Source organism: Zootermopsis nevadensis, unplaced genomic scaffold (genome assembly GCF_977971745.1).
Source record: "Zootermopsis nevadensis isolate Lab colony 2312 unplaced genomic scaffold, Znev_1.0 Znev_ptg000022l, whole genome shotgun sequence".
NCBI lineage: Eukaryota > Metazoa > Arthropoda > Insecta > Blattodea > Termopsidae > Zootermopsis > Zootermopsis nevadensis.
Window position 1 is genome coordinate 8,378,575 of NW_028259154.1, and position 16,577 is coordinate 8,395,151.

The 16,577-nt window shown below is 35.4% G+C and overlaps 1 long non-coding RNA gene across 1 annotated transcript; it reads left to right on the top strand.

Annotated features, from left to right (window-relative positions):
- Nucleotides 1–8,091: 8,091 nt before the first annotated feature.
- LOC147872991 (uncharacterized) lies at nt 8,092–15,670 on the top strand. The gene is made up of 4 exons (XR_015536342.1): nt 8,092–8,110; nt 9,259–9,395; nt 14,684–14,728; nt 15,306–15,670. It is a non-coding gene; the product is annotated as an uncharacterized LOC147872991 (long non-coding RNA).
- The last annotated feature ends 907 nt before the right edge of the window (nt 15,671–16,577 follow it).

A 16,577-nucleotide genomic window follows, 5' to 3' on the forward strand; every position in this document is an offset into this window, starting at 1 on the left:
ATGTGTATGTTTAGTATCTTCCTTTTTATATTTAACAAATTATAACTTTGTTTTAAGGCTTAACATACCCTCCCATTTATCAGAGGCACTTGAGATGAGGAGTTCTCAATTAATATTATATGGCAGGAAATCTGAGTTCTCACAATTATGTACATAGCAACATGATCCAGCATGAACAAACTCATTAGTATTGCCAATTTCTTAAAAAAATGTTTATGTGTGTTTGAATTCATGTCCATGAAAGTATGATTCAACAGTCATATACCAAACAGTTCTTGGGATTCTAACAGGGACAATAAATTGTTAACATGTGGCAGAACTGTCTGATTGAAGAGGGTGCATGACTGAATGTCATAATACTAAAATGTTTGATTTTTTGGTTTTATAAGCACTATGAATTTTCCTTTAAAAGGAAATTTTGACAATGTTAAGTGTAGTAAGTGTCTAGTGAAATCTCTTCATAATATTACAAGTTGTACTCATTACTTCCATTCTGCAGATTCAGTTGAGCAAAGTATAAGAACTGAGGTAATTGCCTGATTGACATAAACACTTTAGTTGATGTTTTATAGTGTATCAGAACATCTTAAAAGACTGACATTTGTTGGGCTCACAATATTCTGGAAATTATTTTGTATTCACTAAATGCTCGCATCTGCTGTCATGTCTGAATGCTCATCTGTACTTATAGTCTGCATTTTCATTATTGTCTTCAGCTTCATGTAATTTCGTTTCTGATAAATGGTTAATTTTGATACTAGAAAAATCAATTTTGTATTCTGTGTTGCCGCTTATTAGATTTTTATATTTGAGCGTAATTTAGTAAGTTTCTTAGGGTCACGTCTAATATTTGTGGGGTTCATGTCACCACCTCCTTTGTGCTGTTAGGCTATGCCTCTAATGATTGTTCGAATAGCATCAGTTCTAAAATTTTGTCAACCTTGAAAAAAATATGTTTGAATTTTACAAAGTTTTAACAGCAAATTTATTGAAAGCAGTTGTGAGAATACTGGCTTTTGTGTGGGTTTAGTTATTTCAAAGCAAAAGGGATGATGTTGCAGATGATGAAAGGTGTGGTGGCCATAAAAAAAACTTTCTTAAATTTGGAAGAAAGTAACAAATACTGAGAAATGATTGTCACTAGACTGTTTGGAAAGTAACAGAAGAACCTAACATGGATAGAAGAACTGTGAGATTGACTTTAACTGAGGGTCTGTACTGGAAGTTCCACAGACTTTCATCAAGTTTATAGAGAAAGCCCAACCATCAAATTACAGACTTTTGATGAGGCATGATCTTTCTGTATGGCTTGAAATATAATGCCAAAGTTTCAGTGGAAAAATTCACAGTCTGGAACAGGGCTGTGGAGTCGGTACTAAAACCTCTGAATCCTTCATAAAACCTCCATATGTATTAATAATGATAAACCTACTAAAATGGTAAATGGTACCACAAGAGATTTCATCACCACCATGTGAATCATCAGACTGCTTTTTAGACTTATAACCTATATTTAAATATATGTCTAATGGTTATTGCAGAAATCGGTTGATTTGTAGACAGTTTGTATTATTAAGGTACCAGAGCCAAAGTTACAAAGAATTATTCCCACACCATGTGACTCAACATGTCATTGAATCTCCTTAAGTGTGAGGCCACCAGTGGCTCACATGGTAGCAAAAGTGTTAAAATAATATTTTCTTAAGATTTTATATCTAAGTCTGAGTCGGTACATTTTGCCGACTCCAACTCCACCTAAAATTGTTTCCGACTCTGACTCCACAGCCCTGGTCTGGAAGACTGAAAACTGAACCTATAGCTGGAGAGGGGAATTTTGAGTTAATAACAGTATATTCAGATAGAGCACTAGAGAAAACTGATTTTTGGTGAGTCATCTGATTTGACCCTGGTGACCTTTTAATGTTCATATTTCTAAAATGAAACATATTGAAAGGGTATCATTTGAAATTATTATAAGATGTAAAGACATTTAGAAGTTGATTTCTAGCAGTGCTTTTGGGCATGTCAAAGGCTGAATGTGTGTGAAGATAGAGGCAAATATTTTGAAAGTGACCACACTCACTAATCCACCAATCTTGTCATTTAGTTTTCATGTCTTGTCTTGTCTTTTGGAATATGAGATCTTATTTTTGAGATAAGATTTCTGTTGTGATCAACAAGGACATAAACTTATCACTACTTAGCCTTTATATTTTAAGTTATTAATAACAAATTATGTAAGTGAAAGCAGAGCAGCAGGCCATTTAAATGTCAACAAGAAGTGTTAAAGTACTATTCCAGCATTCAATGTCTACCATACTACCTTATGCTGCATTTTATGAGATGACTACCATCATATTTATCACCATGTGAATCTCAAGTAGTATAGCTGTTACTCCAGCCATGATTTAAATTAGATCCCTCCTGAATACACATCAGACAGTTAATACATTGCTATCCTGTTCATATGGTCTCAGGAAGTTGGAATGTAGTCTTGTGTTTATTTTACGAAGGAGCATATTAAGGACATGATACAATATTTATCAGTGGTTGTAATTTGTTTTCAGGGACCAACAGAAGCTGAATGAAAAATCGAGGAGTTGACTCGTCAGCTGGAAGAGGAGGGAGAATACTTTGGTAAGCTTATGCCATTAAATTTTGTTTACTATAAAAGTTAATGTTTTATAACACAGTATTTTGGTTCACATGTATTAGCTGAGTATTTACAAATGTTTCGTTCTGCAATGTGAGTTAGCTTAAAATGTGTGAAATGGTAGCATACATGTATTTTCCACTATGTTCCCTACTATTTTATATGCCTACTTGTCTTGATTTTACTTTATTGCAGATAGAGATGTATTTTTGCAAAGCTAATTGCACTACACACATCACGCTGCACCCATTGAGAAATAATGTGTCTGTATTTTGTAAAATATTCACCATATTAACATACTTCTTGTGTAGAAAATGTAGATCTTAATGAGATCTATATTTTGCATCATGTACTAATTTTTTGCACGTACTGATTGAATAAGAGGCTGCGCTGGCCTTGTAGTTAATCAGGATGTGGTGATGTAGAAATATAGCCCTGCCTTTCCTGGGAATCGAACACAAGTGATCCTGCTGACTTATGCCATCTCAAATAGGCTAATGTGCAAATCAGTGCAATGTGTAACATACTCTGATTATTTTCAGTAAAATTCTTTGCTGTACTTGCTTATGTAGCACACTTATTTGCATCCCAGTATTTGTTACTGACACTGCTCATGCACAAGTAACATCATGAATAATTGAGAGTGGCTTGGTATGAGTGTGAAAGTACTTATCTTCTCTAGTCTAACACAAACATGCCTGGCAGGTGTTAAAGAGGTGGTGTGATGTAGCAGAGTGAAATGAGTGAAGCAGTTGCTAATGCGGGTCATTGGTCTATGTTACATAGCACAAAGTAAGTTTGAGTTTATAGTATTTGCAGATTAGTGGTGTTAAAAATTGTTAGGTGCTTGGGTTTTTCCGAAGAAAGAGTACGCGTTTAAAATAATTTTGCGAACAAATTACTGTAAATGCTGTGCAAAAAGTCTGCTGGCAAACAGGAGTGGTAGAATGGGTGATCTTACTTGCATGTGCTCTCTGCATTTTTCTGCTTTCGTGCAGTATATTGTGTTTTCTGATTGTGTTGCATGTGTGGACACATATTTTATTAATTGTATTTGATCTTCCATTTTAATATAGCCGTACATTTTACCCATACCTTCGAAATTTAATTATATTAATTCTAAAAAAAATCCTGTAATTCATTTTAAAGCTGGCCTATTCTTGTTCATCTGGGGCCCTGTCCATTTAACATTTCCTCAAAGGCAGTTCATATCTTTTACTAATGTGTAGAATAAAACAATATAGCCAGGTAAGAAATGCTTCCTTTTGCATAATTATATGAACGAAATATGTTTCGCAATCATTAGTTTTACCTTTGACGTCAAAGAGTAGGGACATCTACCAGCATCTCTATTTCTTTGTGTAATTTTAGAGTTTGTACATGGAATACAGGATCCGGTGGTTACGATTATTTTGAACTCTGTGGCTTGCTGGTTCTCTTTTGGTCATAAACGGCTGTTTCCGGTCTGAATTTTAAAGTTGTTGGTTGCGAAGCACTGCGTTCCTTGCTTCTTACTTAAAACTGCAATATTAACGGTTCGTAAACATACACTGGATATATTAATTAATTTGTAGAAAACTTTAAACTAATTGATGTAATTAGATAAGTAGTTTTGTGTTTAAAATGCTTTCCTACCTTGATTATTTGTGTGTTATTCCCTTGATTCTTTTGAAGTTCCTTGTTATAGTTCCGATATGCTATGAGTGAACTGTTTACAATTGGATTATTATAGGTTATCAGTTAATTTGTATTGATACTGTAGTTTCTTCTTCATTTGATAAAGATACTTTAGTGAAATTTGTACCGGTTTCTTCTGGTCATTACTTGTGTTTTATCCCTGGCATGTTGAACTCTGACCAAACAGTGCCTTCAAGAAGGTTAGGATTTTGATGTATAAAGGTTTCTGTACTCCTTAGTACCAACTAGAACCCCTTACTGAAGGGGATGAGCTGTGTCTTGTGACATCACCTTTCACACTGGAAGAAATTTAATTTCTCCTACATTGTATAATAATAATAATACTGGGTTTAACTTCCAAATATTTCTATTATTTTAATAGTTGTAACTTTTATTCTGTATTATTCTTCTCCTTTGCCACTTTTATAGGATAACTTGTCTAGTTGAGCCTGAACTAAAGTGTATATATTTGTTAGTTAAGAATATGGTTGATGTTAAAATGCTTGACTAACTATAAATCCTTCTTTTATAGGTTACTCCTGCCAACTTTACAGCTTTGTTCGTTATTGTACCGTTTAGTGGTGATGACATTTTGACTGTAGTCGTGTGTCTCTCTGGTGTGTGAACTGATGACGCTTCTAGGTTTTCAGTTGCTAAAGTTGGCAACTGCCTTTGTGTTGTATTCAGGTGAACAGAGTTTTGTGGTTTCTAAAACATGAAATGTGCTGTTGAGTATAAGAGTTTTTCTCTGCCATTTAATACAGTTTAAGTACTGAATTAAGAGTGTGTTACACATTTATTTACTGGTGACATTTCAGGTTTTCATGGCAGCGGGTAAGGAGATTAGTGTTGCACCATGTACAGTTCACAGACCAGGAGAAAGTCCCTGCTAGGAATTCGATATACGCGCATGCACAAGATTTTGCGGTGAGTGACGACCCATCCTAAAAGCATTCGTTCCACAATCACTCAACGAACAACAGGCTTTCATGTGTTCTAATGGGTACAGCTTTAAGATTACCTCACAGTGGCACAGTGATTTAATATAGAATATTATCACAACACCCGCAGAACACATTAGAGGTGCGCTCACTACACGCTACTCGTAACTGCTTGATGTTTTCAATCTGTATGTAGTAGTGTAACTCTCTGGCGTGTCATACTTTCCACCAATAGCAGTCCTCTAATCCAGTGGTATTCAACCTGGGGTATGCGAAGACATCTTAGGGGGCACGTGAAATTTAAAAAAAATATTATTTTATAATAAAAACTGTATAATCAGTAATGTAATTTATTTAATTTATTTTAGATGTAGTTTATATACTATGTATAACTTGAATTATACTCCAACAACTTTGGGGGTACAAAGTTGAAGAGAAATTATATCTGGGGGTACACGAACAAAAAAGGTTGAATACCACTGTTCTAGTCCACCTGATAGTAAACATTCCCCCTGCCTCCACCAGAACCAACTTCCCCCCGCATTGCTTTTCTCGTGATCTGTGGACAGTAGTCTGTTCAAAGTTTGACAACATTTTAGACGCACATTCGGCCTCCATCGCTCTGATGATGAAGGCAGCAAGCACCTCTGAAATGTCTGTGTACTTGTACCAGGCTACTTGGCACAGTGCCCCAAAAGACAGTTATCTTCATTTTGTATATAGTTCTCTTAGTAAGATTAGAAAATGTGGTTAAAGGAATTGTGAGGTTTTACTTGCATCTTTTCCTTACTTGCAGTCAGGCGATCGCTTTATTCCGCTGCGTGCTGGCGCATGAAGTTTCTCAGGAACACAGTTTTTCATTAAGTTATGATTTTTGTGACTTTATAAAATTAGTGGATAGATGAAGTGAGTATGCTGTGCTGAGGATGAGATCAATTTGCCTTCAAGACAGTATTTTATCAGATATGTAAATGAAACATTATCCACAAAAATTGGTTTCTTCTTAATTGACTACAATTGCACTGTACAAATACAATATCAGATTATCAAATTGTGTACTTAAGCTACTACTACTAATCTAATTTATTTAGTTTTTGTTCTGTTTGGATTTGGAGTGAGTGTATCTTACCATCATTTAAAACTGCTATTTGTGATGTACTTCTATAACTCCTTTCCCATCAGGTCTCTTGCATGATGGTGTCAATTCCCCATTGTCTACAAGCTTTATGAATTTCTCTTAATGTAAGCAAGTTGTAGAAATGTCTGAATTTGTGTCTGTTTTTAAATATAGGAGTCTGGCCAGAATGGATTAACTACAAAAAGAGGCTTTTGGTGGTCATGAGAGACTGGCATATTCTTGTTTGCTGAAAAACGAACTTCTTGGCGCCAACATTCAATGTGATGAGAGAAGAGCGTTCATTCCAGGATCAAATATCTTTTCCTTGTCACCACTTACTGCACAAAGCCAAAAGTTGCTTAGTGCACCAAGAAGACCTACAGTGAAAATATCACGGAGATCCTTCAAGGTTAAAGGAATGGAGTGCAACATGGTTCATTCATGCAATTATACTGCATGCATAAGAAACGAGAAAAGAGCCTTACGGCATGCTCAGCCAACATTGTTTCAGGTGTGGGTTAGAAATTTCAATGCTCTTGCATTATTATACACGCAGGTGTTCATTGTCGGTCCATATTTACACATTGTTGGTAGTTGAAAAAAAACACAAATAAAAATACTCTTAACTTATAATTTGGTTGCAAGCAATCATAAATGTAAGAAGTTAATAATTAATATTAAATGTGTTCTCTATCAGAAAGAAATAAATTTAAAAATAATGAGAATAGGCATAAGAAGGAATTGCAATTTCATTTGTCCTTATTTAAAAATTACGTCGGGGTTTATTATACTTGATTATTTTTAAAAATAATTTTTCAAGGCTCCGGGGCTGTTGACCCCATCACCCCAGCGCCAGGGAAAATGTTTCCGGGGGCCGCATGCGGCCTGCGGGACGCATGTTTCGCAATTCTGGCGTAGACAATGGTAGTGTAATCGCCTCTGAAGTTGGCAGATCTCTCTTTTCAAGGAGACTTAGATGGAAATAATAATTTTTATCCCTTTCTGGTTGTAATCCCTGTCACAATGGAGACTTATATCGCTCTTTCTTTTAAAGCCGAACAACTGAACATGTAATTTCGTTCTGACTTGTTAGGTTTCTATAATCACAGCATAGGGGCCTCTGTAGAATCTGACGGGATATGTGTGATTCAAAATTAAGCTGGTAGATAAATAGCAAATTACGATTATTTCAGTGGTATGTTATCAGATGTCCCTACCTTCAATGGCCTCGACTGACTGAGGATAACTTCGGAGAACACTGATTCCTGTTCAAGAGCTTTTCTCTCTGATTCCCTCTATACGCTCTTTCAGTTCGGCCCTAACCTTTTGAATCACTCTGTATATACACAAGAAAGTGTTCCAAAGTTTTTAAATTAAACTGAATAATTGTAACCAGTGTAACATTTTATGCTTCTGATAAATAATTCAGTAACTTAAAATGGATCTGGATCCCTGGGTTCCAGTGCACAGACGTGGAGACATGGCGGGCCGACGGATCTCCGCGTTGGCACTGGTAATAATCTCCATGTGTAGCAGCCTCGCCTCGGCAGAGCAGACTTCAAGAAGACCAATAGTTAAAGTGCAATGAGGTTTGCTGAAGGGAAAAGTTTTAGCATCTATCCGAAACAAGAAAAAGTACGTGGCGTTTCTTGGAATTCCGTACGCCAAAACTCCTGTCGGTGACGTCAAGTTCAAAGTGATGGGAAGATGATAAGTAACAACGTAAGTTTTACATTGCGGTCTGTGTTTTGTGAAAAATACATAAATTATTCGGTGAGTCGTATTCACAAAATATCGCGGTGTCCAGAGGAAAAGTGCCACCAAAATTACGAAAAAGCCTTAGAACCTAAAATGTCACATCATACATAGAATAGCTAACATTGCGTGGGAGATGAATTGAATGATAAATATTGACGTCTTACTTTTTACAAAACTTTCAGTAGACTTGTTTAAGCCCGTCAAAACAGGAAATGTACTAGAGGTAAATCACTTAAATTGAATCCAATGTCTTTTGCACAAAGAGTGTGAGGATGGGGATTCAATTTGTATGGGTTCAGATGACCATTGGCGAGTTACTTTAAGCAGGATAGAATTCAAATACAGACTTTTATTAAGCGAAAGTTCGGTCTTATTTCTGATACTCTGTTAATGACAATTGCATGAATTCGAACGAGGTTATTAATTGGGAAATTGGTGCCGCATGAAATGCAGAAGACTAATACACACGATATAATCTTAAAAGTCGTATCTTCAGCCTCTACGGTACCAAACCCCAGCAGATCATAGACAATGTTATGCACTTGTGACTCTGTCTTTAACTTCGATTGTTGTATTTACGGCTTGTTTAACGACGATATTTGTAATTAAAGTGCATTACGTCGATTGATGGGACGAGTAATAAATAATAAATTGTAAAATATGTTGAAAGAAAAGACTACGGCCTAGTTTCCGGTACTACCGCAGAATGTGCCTGAAAGAAATAACAAAAGCACGAAAAAAAACTTCAGTCAGGACTACCGGTCTCGGACCTACATCGAATAGATTGTAGGAATGAGATTATTTAATTCCCTAGGCACGTTATAAGTATAAACGCGAATTTTGCACGAGCTTTTCTTATGTGTAAAAAGTTTCTATTTCGAGTCTAACAACTTGAAATTGTTTACCAGCCACAATTATTCACATACGCAAACACATCACTAAATTCCATGCTGATTTACCATTCCTGGTAATGAAGATGTCCAACAGCATGGAAAAAAAATTTAAAGGCCGCGATCACTGAAAGTTCTGCTCCGTTTCTCTGCCACTCGAAGCAATGTCCGTGATGGAAAATAATTTTTATTCAGTTTTAATTTGAAATTTGCTTGCTGCAGGCGCCTCAAGCGCCGTAACCACGGCAGGAACTCGTGATGCGACTTTGGAAGGGTACACGTGCACTCAGAGGAGCGACTTGACGAGTTTACTGTCAGGAGAAGACGACTGTCTCTTTCTCAACGTCTTCACGCCAGAGGTGAGCTGTGCTTCGAAATTCTACAGCGTCTGCGCTACTCACAAAGGTTACAGAAAACTGAAAATGCTTTTAATAGGCACAGTAACCACCTTTCGTGGATTTTCCTCTTCTCCAGTTTTTCCGATGCGTGTCTTCTGACCTGTTCCAATTCACAAGCAAGTGCGAATCCTTGAAGTCACTGGGCAGGACTCCTTTGACAAGGGAAAGATGTCCACTTACACAAAACAGCAGTGAAAAACGCGAGTGGGATGCGAACCCACAATCCCAGTGCTCAAGATGCCCAAAACCGGCTGTGGTCGTCATCTTCTATAAACTTGATTCTAATTTATTCTCACAAAACTATGCAGAATGATTGAACAAAATTGGATCGAGTATTCAAAATATCAAACTAAATCACGTACAACACAACTTTCTCCTTTAAAGTTTATTAGACAGAAATTATTGCGTTAATATGAAGAAACGCGCCGTCACAATGGCCGCGCGGTCTGAGGCTTGGGCCTTGTGTCGCTTGGACTATGTGATCGTGGGTTCGTATCCCGCTCAATGCATGGATGTTTGTCCGCGTCTTTCTGTGTTGTGCTGTCCTGTGTACGGGTAGAGGCCATGCGACGGGCCGATCACTCGTCCAAGGAGTCCTACGGAATGTCCCGTAGATCAGTGCCAAAGAAAGTTGGGACCCGCAGATGCTCAAGGCACTGAAGAACGGGTCGTTCAAGTATCCTAAGTAAGTAGTATTGTCTTTTTTTAACTCTTTTTAACAACTTCCTGTAATTGTCCCATGTTATTCCGCTTCTGTATGTAGTAGCCATATATTTTGGATGCGAAAAAAACAGAGTTTAATATGTGATTTAACAAACTATAAGTTTCTCATCATTCATCTTGAATTTTATGGAGTTCACCATATGAATGCTGAAAATACACTGGAATCGTTGGAATCATTGACATTGAAACCTAGTCATACATCCTGTAGGATATCAGTTAAGTGAAGTATGGTCAAATACTGTTGCCAGTGATGCCAGGCAACACTAATGGTAACTGGACACCACTGTGCTGGATACGTGTGAATGGTTCCATTTAAAATACATCTGACAATGATTCTATGTCAGAAACTGCACAGACAGAACTGACATGTCACAGATAATTGTGAATCAACCTTAATCCTTCTTCGTACACATCTCTTACTTATATTCTCAGTAATCCATTGTTACACCCTGCTAGTTGCCTGGCACAGTAGAATAAACAAAGTTCTATTAGCACAGCATTAGATATCTCACCTAATCATTTCTCCCTCCATAGCGCCCTCCTTGTGAACTTTCAACATAAAAGGAAAATTCCACATAATACTAAAATGAATAACAACATGCTGGCTGCAGTTTTCATATACATCCAAGTTCCCAAGGAAGCAAACAAGTACAACCTCATGTTTCTGCTTATGAGAATATTCAGTGCGCATGTCCAGAACCTCACTGCAGTTTCACCTCAGCTCTGTCACCCTATCCATCTATTTTTTGAGAGTATGGATCGCAAAGTTTAAGTTTTTTCCTTTCTCTGTATTGGGGTTTCAAAACGAAATGAATGTGGCTTGTTGCAAGAGTTGAGAAATTCTCATGTAGATAAGCAGTGAAGTGGAAATTTTGGATGTTTTTTGGAATATCTTAGTTTGATATTTGGTTATGATGTTAATATTGGCTCAGAATCCATGATAAAGATAACTTTGATGTAATTAAAATTTAATATTTTGAAGCATCTAGGAATCTGATATTTCTTGATATTGAGAATATTTATTGTTTTGGAAAGGATTACTCAAAGCAGTTGTTTTATGCACAAAAAGAACTATCCCACTGACAAAATTTTTACTTCCATAATGGATATTGTCTATCTCGAAACCGGAGTTCAATACAAGAATGGATGTATAGTTCATATAAAAAAGTATCTTCATGACAAAGTTCAATATAATAATATACAATATTCTGATACCTAAAAGGAAATGTGGAAGGAAGGTAAGATACGGTCTGTTAGAATATGTTTTTAACACAAGCAGGAGATTAAAACCATAATATAATCATTTCACTATTATAGTAAATATTAAACAAAAACAAACAAATACAAAGAAATGTAACATCATAGAGGCTTGTTTCCAATTCTCTGCTTGTATCTTGCTCCTGAGTCATGAGGCAATATTTAGATGTCTTTGAATTGGTGACATCCATTGCGTCTGTCAGTTCAGTAACTGATTTGCTTTGCTTCAAACGTGGCTGCATAACAGTACCAAGTTCACCTAAATTCGTTGGTCTGTGGCCTCACCACATTTCATCTCCAGTTGACCGAGATTGTCTGTGCCTTACTAATGGCCCCTGAACAAAATAGAAGTAGCACCACATTTGAATGCAAATTATTCTGTCTCAATGATCAGTTTTCCAGAAATTGATAGACAAGGGTTGCCTGTAAAGACATTTTACATTTGTAAGCATACTTTGTTCCCTGCACCGTTCTGCTAAAATGCAAAGGAAGATCCTGGTACTGAATAAAAGCAGGTCCCATGTCTGCCAAACAATGCTGTTAGAAGACACAACTACTGCTATTCCATTAATACATAAAATTTTTCTTTATAATTATCAATAAAAACTTAGGTTGAATAATGTAGAGGAATGTTTTCTGAATAGTATTTTTCTCTTAATGTTTTAAAAAATCAATATAAACAGTATTATTACACGTGTATAACACAGTTTTTCAAAATCATTCATTCTTGAAATTAGGGTTTGTGTAATGCATTAAACATGTATATAAAGGAGAGAATGACTTTTTTGTGCTCTGTAGAACAGTAACCATGGCAATGTGTTGGCAGTGAGCTATGGCCGACTCAGAATACTGATGACAACTAAGCAATGCCGTGCATCATTTGATGTGATTACGAAAAGTGGTCGACTTGTTTTGTGAAAATGAAATTATGATGCCACACTCACAGATGTATAATTACATGACTGCTGGAAGCAATCAAGAGTTCTTGTTATGTTGTATTGAAAACAATAGCATAATGCCATTATTACAACAACAAAATTCCTATATTTAACAATATTTCACTAATTTTGCATAAAAACATTCATATAGATGGACTTGTGGGAAATGGCAGGTTATTGCAACACCTGTGCTGGTTGCAGAAGGCAATATGTATAAACTAAAGTATCAGTTAAAGGATCTTCCAGCAGGAGACTTCTTGGTGACTCTTAGAGCAAGGAACTTTTATGGCTAGACAAATTAGGCAAAGGCACATTCATTTACCATAAGTAAGTATTAACCAATGTACTATGTTTTCTAGACTGAGCAGATATGGTACCTATTTTTAAAATGCTAATTTTTGTTGATTCATATGTGCTTTATAAACGTTTTGTAATAAAGGATTACCACATTGTATCTATAATCATACGTTATTTTTCTTCATATTGCAGTAAATTGTAAATAAAGATTTTTGCCACATGATGACATACTCAAAAGCAATCTGTCCCTTGGTCTAATCTGGCCCTGTATAAGAAGTGTACTTTATAAAAAAGTCTTTTGTTTCTGGTACATCTGTCATTGTATAGAACTCATCTCCCAGTTGAAAAGTAATTACTCTCCAGTTTTGTTCGTGTGTATCCACAGCAAGTATAAAACAGATAAAAAAATTCCATTTCTGACAAATTATGTTGAAGGCAAAGAGATAAATTGTATTACTTCTTAAATGTTTTCAGTCTTAGGAACTAAAACAGTGTTTTCTTTTATTATAAACTAATGGAAGTTAGTCATTAGTGGTACCTAGAATATGGGGATGTTTTCCCCAGAATCAGTGATTGATTGTTTTTAATCTTACCAGTTTTATCTTGTGTTTTTTTGGGTCAGTAAGAAGTGTATTTTATTGGCAGCATGCATATGTGTGTGGCTTAATTGATTTATGTAGTACAGTTTCGTTTGCATTTATGTCATAAACGTTAATTTGAAATTGTATACAGTTTGATTGACTGAATACAAAATATGTTGAACAGACTGGGGAAGTATATTCTGTTCATGCCCTGTTATTGTGAAATACTGCTGCACCATTTTATGTGTTGATTGTCATTGTTAAAAGAGGCTTGTAGTTGTGTTTATAGATGTTTGAGAGTAATTCAGATATTTACAAATTAATTCTAATAGGTTCTGATGATGGTGTATTATAATTAATTATAGTTTTTACTGGACTAAATATGTTGTTTTGTGTATTAAAATGAAGTCACAATATTTCAAAGGCTGGCTCTGGCCCCATCTTCAGGTGATGAAAGAACTACTTTATTGGGTCCTCTTTACAGCCTCTGAAATGTAATGGCTTTATTTTAAAACATAGGATGATAGATGTAGTTTAGAAGAAAAACAATGTTGAATACAGAGTTATTTGCTGCAAAATAACTGCATTACTTTATAATTCAAGTAAGTCATATTATTTCTGCCACCTTTTTTGGTATATATCTTCCCATGAAGACATTGTCAGAAAATATGTTCTTTTTTGTAGAATTATCCTTATATAAACACATTTATTTGTTTCCCCACTATTTTATTAAAGTATTAGTCCAACACCACAGACATTTTATTATAGTTTATATTCTGAATTGGACTGTAGCTGTTACTGGTAAGAAACATCTTATAATTGGATAAAAGATGTTTTTACATAGCACACTAAATATGTCTCTTATGTTTTTAGATAACAGAATAAATACTAAAGGCACTTGGCATTGGTTTGGTAAAGGATTTTGTTTCTCTATGTTTTTGTGTCACACTTACTGCCAGTTTATCAGGCTATATTTTTATAAGTTAACAATGATGTCAATTACTGTTGTCATTGCGAACAATTTTCAGGGTCACCATATTCATATTTGCATTTTCCTAAAAAATATCTTATTGAAAGACACATTTCAAAGGTCTTGTTGATTCAAAGACTGCGATGAATAGTTCTAGTTTTTCCATGCCACAGGGTACGTGGATTCCATGTTGGTATTATTGTTGAAAGGAAGATAAATCCGTAAAGATTAGGATGTTTATACAGAATTCCTCAAAAATGGTTAATTTATGTCTGAAATTTTTCTTTCGGACTCTAATCAAAACAAGTGATTTTTATGATGTCAGATATATTGTGTGGTGCATTTCTGGTCCTTATTGTAATAAATTAGAGGCAATATTTGTTTCATTATCCTCCAGTACTTTTTAATATGTACTTACATTATTTTGTTTTTAGAATGCCATTATGCTTTGTTACTAATTTGCTTTGTTATTATTTGCTTTAGAGAACAAAAGCCATGAGGTGACTGCTGAAACTAGTAAATTGGAAGGTATGTTGTCCAGATTGCAGTTTGTATACAAAGTAAGATGTTCAGACTTCACTGACTTTGTGTCACGGCTTACATGTGATCCAGCTGGCCATGCTTGCTGTACCATACTGCTAAATTTTTAATCCTGTAGTAAGTTCAGCTGGCAGCCCATCAGTTGGGGGTTTAAATTTCCTTAACCTTATTGATGTAGAATGAAAATAATGTGCTACGTGGAAGATTGCCAGGTTGATGCATGTTCTTTGATTTGTTTCAGACTTTGTCACCTTAAACAGTATTTGCTTAAATTAATTTTATGTCTTCACTTGCACCTTCTAAATTTGAAATTCTGATATTGTTAGTGTTTAATTTTTGTATACAGGGAATAAATAATTGTGTCTGGTTTCAGTACTCATTTCTTACTACTTGTATGTGTATAAACTTTTCAACACTTTTAAAAATGCCCAACCACATTTTCAAACGTTCCCCTGGTTAGAGACAGATCATTACTTTGTTTAGTTGTACTGATTACCAGCATTGTACTAGAACTGTGAGTTTTAAGTTTGCATACCATAGATTAGAATCACAACTCTTGTTGCAGGGCTCAGGGGTAACTGTCCGATATGCACGCCACAGCATTTTTGAAGTAGGGGACCACATGAGGGAGCTCATAAGAAGGTATATTCATTCATCTATAATGAGTTGTCACACACTAGTGATTTTAATGATTAATGCAAAATTAAATCTTCAGGGACTGCACAGAATTTTATTTCTGCTTGGCATTCTGATTCATTGTGTTTTTGGAATACCAGTTAACATTTAGGTCTTACGGCATCCTTTATGCTTATGTTTGTATGTGTGTGTTTATGCGCACTTGTGCGTGCGTGCATGCATGCATGCATTGTAATGGAATATTAAAGGAAACTATGTAGGCAAATAAATGCAAGAATGTTAACTATTCATGAATTTAGTCGTACCTTTTTTGTGTGCAAATGTTTTGCACGTTTTCTAAAACATGTTCATGGTAACTGCAGGAAAATTAGAAAACTTGATATAAATTGATTTAATATAACTGATTATCACATAATGGACATCTCGGTATCAGAAGGACATCCCATCACAAGACCCAGAGACTTGTTTCTGTCTTCACCCAGAATAATGTTAAACCACACTTTGAAGGCTCAAACTTTTATTACTTGCATATTCCTACCTTGTTCAGGTGTTGTGTTGTTGTTGTTGTTGTTGTTGTTGTGGGGTTGGTTGGTTGGTTGGTTTCTCTCTCTCTCTCTCTCTCTCTCTCTCTCTTACTGAAATTGTTTCTGTTGGTACAGATGTTTTTAGTACTGTGAAAAATGTTGGGTGTAATTACAAATCTTTGCTTTATAAATTAACTCCACTATCACTCTGTAATTGCCATCTTTACAGAAAGCAGTGAAAACCAGATTATAAAGAAGAGAGATGCCCAAAAACTTGAAGCTACCATTTACATAGTTTAAAAATATTTAAACTACTTGTATTCATTTTATTTTATGTTGAAGTGACATAACTCTCATGGACAAAAGTTTGGGACACTTTATAAATATCCAAAATAACAGACATAATTTATTTATTTCACTTTTAATGATGCAACAGGAACAGTACAAGTGATTCAATTTACTGACATATTCTGATCAACGTGACAGAAGGCACTTTTAATTTCAAATATTGCAATATTAAGGCAAATTGTCTGTAACTAGAGTATTAATTATAATTAGCCAATCTCAAATCATACAGCATTGAGTGGAAATATTAAGATTCTTTAAATAAAAAGTTTTTTTGATGTTTTCCATCATTTAATAAAATAGGACGACGTTTCGGAGATGGGGCTCTATCT